We start from the raw sequence: 12,367 nt of genomic DNA on the forward strand, positions 1-12,367 counted from the left end.
GTACTAGGAAATGGCTGATCCACTTTCATGATATAGTATTATTGGAGTTGTCTACTGCACGGATTAACAATGCCAAAGCCCCCACACTGGAGGCGTGGTCGGGCGCGGCTGCGCTGATAAAGAACAAACTTGTATTGTGAACAGAGGAACACCACCCACCACAATATACTGCTATCACTTGACACTTGATTGACTGGTCCAGGGGAGACCCAAGAGGGGAGGGAGGGATGCTGCCGGGGAGGGGGGTGGGGGGACGGGATTATGTTATAAAAGTTGTATGGATGTCATTGTATGTTCACTTGCAGTGGTTTAATAAAAAGTTCTTCACACAAAAAAAATGAAACACAACTCCCAACCAAGCAGAATCATCAATAAGATGCTAGCTATTTTTTCTCTTTGGCTACTGGTAAAAAAATATGTAGTAGCTATTGTAATTATGCAAGGTCACAAAAGCTGCAATGTTAACATTACCAAAGACAGAAATGTGAATTCACAAAATGAACGCATGCTGTGCCATCATGGTGGTTTAACATTAAGCTAGCTAGTCAACGAAACTCCATCTGACGCTAGCAAATTCTTTTCAAACTCGAAATCATATTGGGTAGCTAAAGTTACTAGAAAAAATATTTCTATATTCTGTTTATTTGGCAAGATTATGCTAAAACATATTTCTGAAAGGGGCGACACGGTGGTGTAGTGGTCAGCGCTGTCGCCTCACAGCAAGAAGGTCCGGGTTCAAGCCCCGTGGCCGGCGAGGGCCTTTCTGTGTGGAGTTTGCATGTTCTCCCCGTGTCCGCGTGGGTTTCCTCCGGGTGCTCCGGTTTCCCCCACAGTCCAAAGACATGCAGGTTAGGTTAACTGGTGACTCTAAGGCTACATCCACATGACAACGGCAACGAGATTTTATTAAAAAAAAATATCGCGTCCACATGGGCAACGGATCAGTAAAATATCAGGTACATATGGCAACGCAACGCTTGCTGAAAACGATGCAATACACATGCCACACCTCTAGGGGCGCTGTAAGACGGTCCCATCGGAGACACCAGAACAATAGAAGAAGTAGACGCATGCGCATAAACCCCTTCTTCTACCCGGTGTGAAGCACTGTCAGGAACAAAACCACAACAAGAAGAAGATGGCTGCGACTACGCGAGGAAATCGTGCCTTCTGTGTGTACAAATTAGTTTTATTAGTGTGCATAGTTTTACATAACTTAATTTTCTTATTGTGTGTGAACATTTTGAAAAGCATTTTTATATAATTTATATAACTTTTTATATTGTGTGTGAACATTTTGAAAAGCAGTCTTATCCAATAAAAAAAGAAATTCAAGAAATGGTTCAGTTACTTGTTTATTTAAAAGAAAAGCTGTATACAAAAGTGAATGCAATGCAGTGGTTCATACAAAACAGCGAGATTGCTGCTTGTTCTAGTCATGTGGTTGTGATGTCATCGTAAACAAATCCATTCTACTCATCCAGACAACTTCGCAACGGCGCCGTTGCCAGATTTTTCCACTCTGGAACCCGTTCTCAAAAAATATCATTGTGGGGCACCCAAAACGCTGGTGCCATGTGGACGCCAGGCCGAAACGATAAACAATTTTATCAGATTCACCTGAATCCGTTACCGTGTGGACAGGACCTAAATTGACCGTAGGTGTGAGTGTGAATGGTTGTCTGTGTCAGCCCTGCGATGACCTGGCAACTTGTCCAGGGTGTACCCTGCCTTTCGCCCGTAGTCAGCTGGGATAGGCTCCAGCTTGCCTGCGACCCTGTAGAACAGGATAAAGCGGCTAGAGATAATGAGATGAGATATTTCTGAAAGGACTTCAGATAAGTTAACATTATTCATGTTAGCGTAACTCCATTTTTACATGCTAACTAACAGCGTCCAATTAACTAACTGTGTGTGTGGACAAGGCTATGGCAACTCCATAGAAAGTCACTTGACTAACCAGACTGCATAGCTATAGCAACGTTATCGCTAGCTCTAAAAGCACAGACAACTTCAATGCAAGCTTTCTTTTGGAATAAAATGTTTACATATGCTTCAGCAGGTTAGACAGCGAATTTTTGGAGGCCATGATGTGGTTGGTTTTAAACGAACAATGCAAACATTTAAAATGAAATTAATCTTTAATCCCCTTCCTAGAACTGCCACCTTATTGTGGTGGAGGGGTTTGTGTGCTTGAATGATCCTAGGAGCTATGTTGTCGGGGGCATTACGCCCCTGTTGGGGTTTTCCAAGGCAGACAGGTCCAAGGTGACAGGCCAGACCAAGAGCAGTTCACCAAACCCCCTTATGGAAATGAAAAAAATCAAGGACCTTGATGTCGCCCGGTATGGCGCAGCCGGGGCCCCACCCTGGAGCCAGGCCAGGGGTTGGGGCTCGTATGCGAGTGCCTGGTGGCCGGGCCTTTGCCCACGGGGCCCGGCCGGGCTCAGCCCGAAGCGGTGACATGGGCCCGACCTCCTGTGGGTTCACCACCCACAGAGGTAGCCGTAGGGGGCCGGTGCAGTGTGGATTGGGCGGCAGTCGAAGGCAGGGGCCTCGACGACCTGATCCCCGAACACAGCGGCTAGCTGTTGGGACATGGAATGTCACTTCGCTGGGGGGGAAGAGCCTGAGCTTGTGCGGGAGGTTGAGAGGTACCGGCTAGAGATAGTCGGGCTCACCTCCACGCACAGCTTGGGCTCCGGAACCCAGCTCCTCGAGAGGGGCTGGACCCTCCACTTCTCTGGAGTCGCCCATGGTGAGCGGCGGCGGGCTAGTGTGGGCTTGCTTATAGCTCCCCAGCTCAGCCGCCATGTGTTGGAGTTTACCCCAGTGAACAAGAGGGTCGGCTCTCTGCGCCTTCGGGTCGGAGAAAGGGCTCTTGCTGTTGTTTGTGCCTACGGGCCAAATAGCAGTACAGAGTATCCAGCCTTCTTGGAGTCCCTGGGAGAGGTACTGAGAGGTGCTCAGACTGGGGACTCCATTGTTCTACTGAGGGACTTTAACGCTCACGTGGGCGAAGACAGTGACACCTGGAGGGGCGTGATCGGGAGGAACGGCCTCCCCGATCTGAACCCGAGTGGTGTTTTGTTATTGGACTTCTGTGCTAGTCACGGTTTGTCCATAACGAACACCATGTTCGAGCATAGGGGTGTCCATAAGTGCACGTGGCACCAGGACACCTTAGGTCGGAGGTCGATGATCGACTTTGTTGTCGTTTCATCTGATCTCCGGCCCTATGTCTTGGACACTCGGGTGAAGAGAGGGGCTGAGCTGTCAACTGATCACCACCTGGTAGTGTGTTTGATCCACTGGCGGAGGAGGAAGCCTGACAGACCTGGCAGGCCCAAATGTATGGTGAGGGTCTGCTGGGAACGTCTGGCCGAGCACTTTGTCAGGGAGGTCTTTAACTCCCACCTCCGGGAGGGTTTCTCCCAGCTTCCGGGGGAGGCGGGGGACATTGAGTCTGAGTGGACCATGTTCTCTGCCTCCATTGTTGATGCGGCTGTTCGGAGCTGTGGCCGCAAGGTCTCCGGTGCCTGTCGGGGCGGCAATCCCCGAACCCAGTGGTGGACACCGGAAGTAAGGGATGCCATCAAGCTGAAGAAGGAGTCCTATCAGGCCATGTTGGCCCCCGGGACTCCTGAGGCAGCTGACGGGTATTGGCAGGCCAGGCGTGCCGCAGCTTGGGCAGTTGCGGAGGCAAAAACTCGGAACTGGGAGGAGTTCGGTGAGGCCATGGAGGAGGACTATCGGTCGGCCTCGAGGAAATTCTGGCAAACCGTCCGGTGCCTCAGGTGGGGGAAGCAGTACTCTGCCAACACTGTTTACAGTGCGGGTGGGGAGCTGTTGACCTCGACTGGGGATATTGTCGGGCGGTGGAAGGAATACTTTGAGGATCTCCTCAATCCCACCGTCACGTCTTCCATTGAGGAAGCGGAGGCTGATGACTCAGAGGTGGACTCGTCCATTACACAAGCCGAAGTCACTGAGGTGGTTTGCAAGCTCCTCGGTGGCAGGGTGGATGAGATCCGCCCTGAGTATCTCAAGTCTCTGGATGTTGTGGGGCTGTCTTGGCTGACGCACCTCTGCAACATCGCGTGGCGGTCGGGGACAGTGCCTCTGGAGTGGCAGACCGGGGTGGTGGTCCCTCTTTTTAAGAAAGGGGACTGGAGAGTGTGCTCCAATTATAGGGGAATCACACTTCTCAGCCTCCCCGGGAAGGTTTACTCCAGGGTACTGGAGAGGAGAATTTGGCCAATAGTCGAACCTCAGATCCAGGAGGAACAATGCAGTTTTCATCCTGGTCGTGGAACACTGGACCAGCTCTATACCCTTCATAGGGTGCTTGAGGGTTCATGGGAGTTTGCCCAACCAGTTCACATGTGCTTTGTGGATCTGGAGAAGGCATTCGACCGTCTCCCTTGTGGTATCCTGTGGGGGGTGCTTCGGGAGTATGGGATTCGGGGCTCTTTGCTAAGGGCTGTCCGGTCCCTGTACGAACGGAGCAGGAGTCTGGTTCGCATTGCCGGCAGCAAGTCAGACCTGTTCCCAGTGCATGTTGGACTCCAGCAGGGCTGCCCTTTGTCACCGTTCTGTTCATAATTTTTATGGACAATTTCTAGGTGCAGCCAGGGGCCGGAAGGAATCCTGTTTGGGAACCACAGGATTTCATCTCTGCTTTTTGCGGATGATGTTGTCCTGTTGGCTTCTTCAAACCAGGACCTTCAGCATGCACTGGGGCGGTTTGCAGTCGAGTGTGAAGCGGCTAGGATGAGAATCAGCACCTCCAAGTCCGAGGCCATGGTTCTCGACCAGAAAAGGGTGGCTTGCCCTCTCCAGGTTGGTGGCGAAGTCCTGCCTCAAGTGGAGGAGTTTAAGTATCTCGGGATCTTGTTCACGAGTGAGGGAAGGATGGAGCGTAAGATCGACTGGCAGATCGGTGCAGCCTCCGCAGTGATGCGGTCGCTTTACCGGTCCGTCGTGGTGAAGAAGGAGCTGAGCCAAAAGACGAAGCTCTCGATTTACCGGTCGAGCTACGTTCCAACACTCACCTATGGTCATGAGCTTTGGGTAATGACCGAAAGAACAAGATTGCGGATGCAAGTGGACGAAATGAGTTTCCTTTGCAGGGTGGCTGGGCGTTCCATTAGAGATAGGGTGAGAAGCACGGTCACTCGGGAGGAGCTCAGAGTAGAGCCGTTGCTCCTCCACATCGAGAGGAATCAGCTGAGGTGGCTCGGACATCTCTTTCGGATACCTCCTGGACGCCTCCCTGGGGAGGTGTTCCAGGCATGTCCCCCCGGGAGGAGGCCCCGGGGAAGACCCAGGACACGCTGGAGGGACTATGTCTCTCGGCTGGCCTGGGAATGCCTCAGTGTTCTTCCTGAGGAGCTGGCCGAGGTGTCTGGGGAAAGGGAAGTTTGGGCTTCCATGCTCAGACTGCTGCCTCCGCGACCCCGTCCCGGATAAGCGGAAGGAGATGAGATGAGAGAATCTTTAATCCTTTCCCCAGAAGAACCGCCTCCTTCTATTCTGCCATCAATTGGTCATGTTCAAATAATGCTTATGTAGTGGATGTTCATTATGTCTAACTATTACAGATATTTTAAGTTCGTTTCTTAGACAAGGATTTTTTTTTAAGCTTGTTATCTCGTTAACAGTTTCGGCGAGAATCTCCCGCCTTCTTCAGAAACAGTGACTGTTTCTGAAGAAGGCGGGAGATTCTCGCCGAAACTGTTAACGAGGTAACAAGCTTAAAAAAAAAATCCTTGTCTAAGAAATGAACTTAAAATATTTCAAATAATGCTGCTGAGAAATCAGTGAACTTGATTTTATACGGTCCATGGATGTGACCTTAGTGATAACTGATGGGCTGTTTCAGTGTCAACTGTGAAAAAAACATCACGTTTTAGAAAAGAAAAAAACATCCACTTTCATAGCTGCTTCATAGTAACGAGGACCTTAGAAATTTAATGGAGTAAAAAGTACGATATTTGTCTTTCAAATGTAGTGAAGTTAAAGTCATAAGTTTCCAAAAAAAATACTCAAGCAAAGTACAAATACTCAAAAAGTGTACCTAAGTACAGTACTCAAGTAAATGTACTTCGTTACTGTCCGCCCCTGTTAATATCGACACTATATTTGACCACTTGTGGTATTTCAAACACAATTATTTGCAGGCTAACGTGTGAAATTCAGGTAACGTGCAGTACTGATTATACCCAGTAGGGGTCAGAAGAGATCAGCAGCAAGCCTTCCTTCATTCTCAACAAAATTACATGAAATATCAAGAAAAGACTAAATGGAAACCTGTAGATACAAGTTTACTGAATTAAGGTATCTTTAAATTTGTGAGAAGAAGACTACAACAGGGCCCACTTCTGTCAGCCAAGACCAAGAATCTGAGGCTATTATGGGCACAGACTCACCCAAAGTGGACAGCTGAAGACTGGAAAAAGACCAGGTGGTTTTTTCCCCCCTCTCCCTCATCTTCAGCTGTCCAGTTTGGGTGAGTCTGTGCCCATGATGGCCTAAGATTCTTGTTTTTGGCTAACAGGAGTATAACCCAATGTAGTCTTCTGCTGTTGTAGACCATCCACCTCAATATTTGCTGTTTTGTGCATGCTGAGATTTTTTTTTCTGCTCACCATACTTCTTAAGAGTTGCTATGAGTTACTGTGTCCTTTCTGGCAGCTCGAACCAATCTGGCCGTTTTCCTCTGACCTCTCTTGTCAACAAGGTGTTTCCATCTATGGAACTGTCACTCACTCGATGCTTTTTGATTTTTTGCACCATTCTGTGTAAACTCTAGAGACTGTTGTGTGTGAAAACCCCATCAGATCAGCAGTTTCTGAAATAATCAAACCAGTCCATTTGGTACTAACATCCATGTCACAGAGATCACAGTTTTTCCCATTCTGATGTTTGAAGTGAACCTTAACTGAAGCTCTTGATTTGTATCTGCATGATTTTTTTTTTTATGCATTGTGCTGCTATCAAGGGATTGGCTGATTAGATAACTGTATGAATGTGCACAGTACAGGTGTTCCTAACAATGTGGATGGTGAGTGTATTGATTTATTGGTTATTTGGTTGATTATTGTAATATTAAATTTATTAATCAGTACAAATCTTTTGTTCATTAATCTCAGCTGAGTTTCTTATTGATATCCTTTTGATATATAAAATTTTAATGTTGACACTTTGATTCAGGTTTCTTTATGTTTTCATAAAGAGCTGAGTCCAGTTGAACTGGTCATAGTAGAAAGGCCTATGAAGAATTTAAATTGTGTCCGTATACCTGTGCAGTAGACTATGCAGTAGACCAGGGGTCACCAAACTACGGCCCGCGGGCCAGATCCGGCCCGCCACCCCCCTTTGACCGGCCCGCCAGCCCCTCTGCCCCCCATCACTTGAACCGGCCCTATGAGGCAATCCCCAAAAGTGGTCATGGCCTATTTTTTTAAATTGCTTTTTGGCAAATAATAACATGTCTGCATCTTGTATTTTGTTGATTTTATCAATTAAAATTGATATTTAGTTATAAAATGAACTATTCATATTTTCCGAATTTTCGTCATATGCTCGCGATCAAGCAGTGACAGGCAGCGCATGCGCAAAGAACTGTCAGTGTTCAGGACAGCAAAATGGCTAGCGGTCAGCGAAAAGCTGACAGAGAGTGCAGAGTTTTTAAAGAACAGTGGACCACCGATTATTTTTTCGTTCCGTCTAAGGACCGTGCAGTTTGTCTTGTATGTAAAGAAAGTGTGTCGGTTTTCAAAGAATATAATCTGCGTCGTCACTATGAAACCCGCCACAAAGCAGGGTTCGAATTATAAATTTGACCCTATGGGGGTCTCTATTAAAAAAAAAAAAAAAAAAAGCAATGCATACTCGCTCTCCTGGACCAGCGCACTGCAGTGCACAGCTTTCACACACAGGCGCGCGCATGCACGCACACACACACACACACGGTGTTGCATATATATATATATATATATATATATATATATATATATATATATATATATATATAGTTAAACAAATTATATATATTGTGTATATATATATATATATATATATATATATATATATATATATATATATATATATATATATATAAAATTATATATATTGTTAAACAAAGGAAGATCGTTGTGAGATAGAGGACAAGTCTTCTTCGGACTTAACTTCACATTCGATTTCGCAGGCTGCAAATTTCAGTTTGCGCGCATAGTGGTGTGGTGGTGAAGTACAGCCGTACATGTTGCGGTTTAATAACACGTTCAATACAAAGTTATGGCTGCATGGTGATCGGAAATGAAATGAGTTTTATTTATATTTATATGGTGATATAGGCTATTCAAGCTTATTATGGTGATATATGACGTATTTGAGAGACTTCCACAGAAAATTAAGTTTGCTTCTTTCATGGGAGCCTGAGGGAATGGGAGCTCAGCTCCCATTGGCTCCCACGTAATTCGAACTATGAGTGTAAGGACCGTGCAGTTTGTCTTGTATGTAAAGAAAGTGTGCCGGTTTTCAAAGAATATAATCTGCGTCGTCACTACGAAACCTGCCACAAAGAGTATGTTAGTTTGCGAGGGCAAACAAGAGAAGACAGGATTCGGAGGATGAAATGCGGACTGGCTGCACAACAGAATGTATTCCTTCGCCAAACCCAGATCAACCAGGCTGCTGTCCGAGCTGGCTATAAGGTAGCTCACCTACTAGCTACCCATGGAAAGCCGTTTACTGATGGGGACTTTGTTAAAGTATGCATGCTTGCTGTGGCCGAGGAGGCGTGTCCCGACAAGAAGGATGCGCTCAACGCGATGAGTCTCTCCGCACCTGCTATGACCAGGCGAACCGAAGATTTGGGGGACAACGTGTATGACCAGCTGAATGAGAAAGCGTCAGAATTTGAGTTTTTTGCTTTGGCCATGGATGAGAGCAATGACGTGCAGGACACAGCACAACTGCTGTGATCTATTGATCTATTGCTCATATTATAATAATTTCACTGTTTTTTAAAATGTATTTATTTTATAGGCCTATTTATTTGACCTTTATTAAGTGCTGCATACAATTATTATTAATATTATTAATAATATCAACAGGCTTACCTACAATTTATAATTTCCCACTCACCTTTGCCAGTGTCAATCACCTCAAATAGGCAGATGTTTCTTACCTTGACAGCTTTGATATTATTTTTATTAGAAAATAAATAAATGGAATATCTGTGGTATTTCAAATTAAAACAAAGTGTGAAGACTTGATTACTACTTTTGCAAACCACTAGTAAAGATAAACAAATATGTGCCAGGAATCAAGTGTTGATATAGTAGTGTGGATATAGTAGTATGGATACAGTAGTGGCGATGGCTGTGCCAGGCTAGTAATCTCTACTACACAATGAGGCCTGCTGGTGGTCATATTTGTCTGGGTTATACAATTCTATGTTATATAGCTGACCCGACCCCGGCCCCCCATCACAGTCAGGAACGACAATGTGGCCCCCAGAGAAAAAAGTTTGGTGACCCCTGCAGTAGACTACTGCACATGTTTATTTAATGCTGGCAAACATCCCACATTTATGAAGGAAGACTGATTTTAAAGAATGGTAAGCCAGTAGACTACTGCGCGTCATAATTTCCCATTTTCACTATAACATTTGACTAAAATTCTAGGGAAGCTCCTGGCTTCTCTTACATTAATGGCAGATGCTCGGATAATAACGTTAGAATGTTGCTCAACAGCATATAATATCTAAACCAATGCCAGAGGGGAGGAGGTGTTTGACCAAATCAAGCATCAATCCATGTTTGGAGAGAAAAAAAAAAAGATGTTAGATGGACTGGGATTACCCAGTGTTATGTGAGAAAAGTTGTAATTGTCGATGTTGATTTTAAAAGTAACTAAGGAAATTACATAGGGAAATGAATACTTAAGTCTGAGTGAAAAATATTGTGGTGAGTGTGCATGAAAGAAGAGTCTGGAGACAGAAATCTTAATTTCTCGGTCGTTAGCCTGTGCTACTTGCTCTCGATAGCACTGGCTTGACCACTTTATTAGCATTCGCTAGCACTACTGATGAACGCTACATCGGCTGGAAACCGACTGCACTGCTGTGCTAACAGCACCAAGTCATGGGTGAGCTAGCGTTGGCCTTTGCTAACATGACTGATGAATGCTACACTGGCTAGAAGGTGACTGCACCGCTGCACTGATGAACACTACACCAGCTGGAAGGTAACTGCATTGCTGCGTTAACGGTGCCAAATCGCAGGTAAGCTAGCGTTGGTCTTCGCTAACACTACTGATGAATGCTACACCAGCTAGAAGGTAACTGCACTGCTGCGCCAACTCACAGGTAAGCTAGCATTGGCCTTGGAGTATGCGGATATGAAGAGACTGTGTATGTATTATAATAATGATATATTGGCAAGCTTTTTTTGTGTGATATATTATCTCTAGCCACTTTATTCTGTTCTACAGGGTCACAGGCAAGCTGGAGCCTATCCCAGCTGACTATGGGCGAAAGGCGGGGTACACCCTGGACAAGTCACCAGGTCATCACAGGACTGACACATAGACAAACATCTCATCTCATTATCTCTAGCCGCTTTATCCTTCTACAGGGTCGCAGGCAAGCTGGAGCCTATCCCAGCTGACTACGGGCGAAAGGCAGGGTACACCCTGGACAAGTCGCCAGGTCATCACAGGGCTGACACATAGACACAGACAACCATTCACACTCACATTCACACCTATGGTCAATTTAGAGTCACCAGTTAACCTAACCTGCATGTCTTTGGACTGTGGGGGAAACCGGAGCACCCGGAGGAAACCCACGCGGACACGGGGAGAACATGCAAACTCCACACAGAAAGGCCCTCGCCGGCCCCGGGGCTCGAACCCAGGACTTTCTTGCTGTGAGGCGACAGCGCTAACCACTACACCACCGTGCCGCCATAGACAAACATTCACGGTCAATTTTGAGTCACCAGTTAACCTAACCTGCATGTCTTTGGACTGTGGGGGAAACCCACGCGGACACGGGGAGAACATGCAAACTCCGCACAGAAAGGCCCTCGTCGGCCACGGGGTTCGAACCCGGACCGTCTTGCTTTGAGGCGACAGCGCTAACCACTACATCAACGTGCCGCCCTTTTTTTGTGATATATCAGATATATTCCATTCAGCGAGCATGATATTGAACTTGTCTTCGACTAATTCAATATCATGTTAACTGAATGGAATATATCTGATAGACCACTCAAAGTAAGACAATATTGTTTAAATGTGTCACGGTTTTGGTTCTCCAAATGTAGTTCATACAAAAAAATACGACTGGCGTATTTCCCAGTAAAACACTTGTCTATATATATAAGTTTTGAACCCCAGCATAAGAAAAGGGGCAACATGCCGCCTTTCCAGCCTCACGATAAAGCGCCATTTAGACGGACATTATTTCCTGCAAGCTTGATTTTTTTCTCTCGCTCAGTTACAGCGACATCTAGTGGCAGACATGTGATTTGTCAGACATTTTAATTGCAGTTAATTTTAACACACTGGTGTGCTTTAAACCAGTGACTTATAACAACTTCAGAGAGTTGAACAAACCACTCGTCCATATTTAAACTCGTGTTAAACCAGATAAGATGACAGTGCAAATGTCGAAAAGCCTGAAAAACAGCCTATTCGAAGATGTTACACCCGATCACACAAGCTGTTAAAGTTTTAGTTTAATGTTAAGAACGAAATGCCTAACGAACTCATTATATACACTACCGTTCAAAAGTTTGGGGTCACCCAGACAATTTTGTGTTTTCCATGAAAAGTCACACTTTTATTTACCACCACAAGTTGTAAAATGAATAGAAAATATAGTCGAGCCATTTTTCTGGCCATTTTGAGCATTTACTCGACCCCACAAATGTGATGCTCCAGAAACTCAATCTGCTCAAAGGAAGGTCAGTTTTATAGCTTCTCTAAAGAGCTCAACTGTTTTCAGCTGTGCTAACATGATTGTACAAGGGTTTTCTAATCATCCATTAGCCTTCTGAGGCAATGAGCAAACACATTGTACCATTAGAACACTGGAGTGAGAGTTGCTGGAAATGGGCCTCTATACACCTATGGAGATATTGCACCAAAAACCAGCAGCTAGAATAGTCATTTACCACATTAGCAATGTATAGAGTGCATTTCTGATTAGTTTAAAGTGATCTTCATTGAAAAGAACAGTGCTTTTCTTTCAAAAATAAGGACATTTCAAAGTGACCCTAAACTTTTGAACGGTAGTGTGTGTATATATATATATATATATATATATATATATATATATATATATATAAAA

The 12,367-nt window shown here is 45.4% G+C and overlaps 1 protein-coding gene across 2 annotated transcripts in view; it reads right to left on the reverse strand.

Annotated features, from left to right (window-relative positions):
• Positions 1-12,367, reverse strand: part of mov10l1 (Mov10 like RNA helicase 1) — a 67,419-nt gene that overhangs the window by 54,222 nt on the left and 830 nt on the right. The gene's annotated exons all lie outside the window — the stretch shown is intronic.

The sequence above is a fragment of the Neoarius graeffei genome, chromosome 2 (assembly GCF_027579695.1).
Source record: "Neoarius graeffei isolate fNeoGra1 chromosome 2, fNeoGra1.pri, whole genome shotgun sequence".
Lineage (NCBI taxonomy): Eukaryota > Metazoa > Chordata > Actinopteri > Siluriformes > Ariidae > Neoarius > Neoarius graeffei.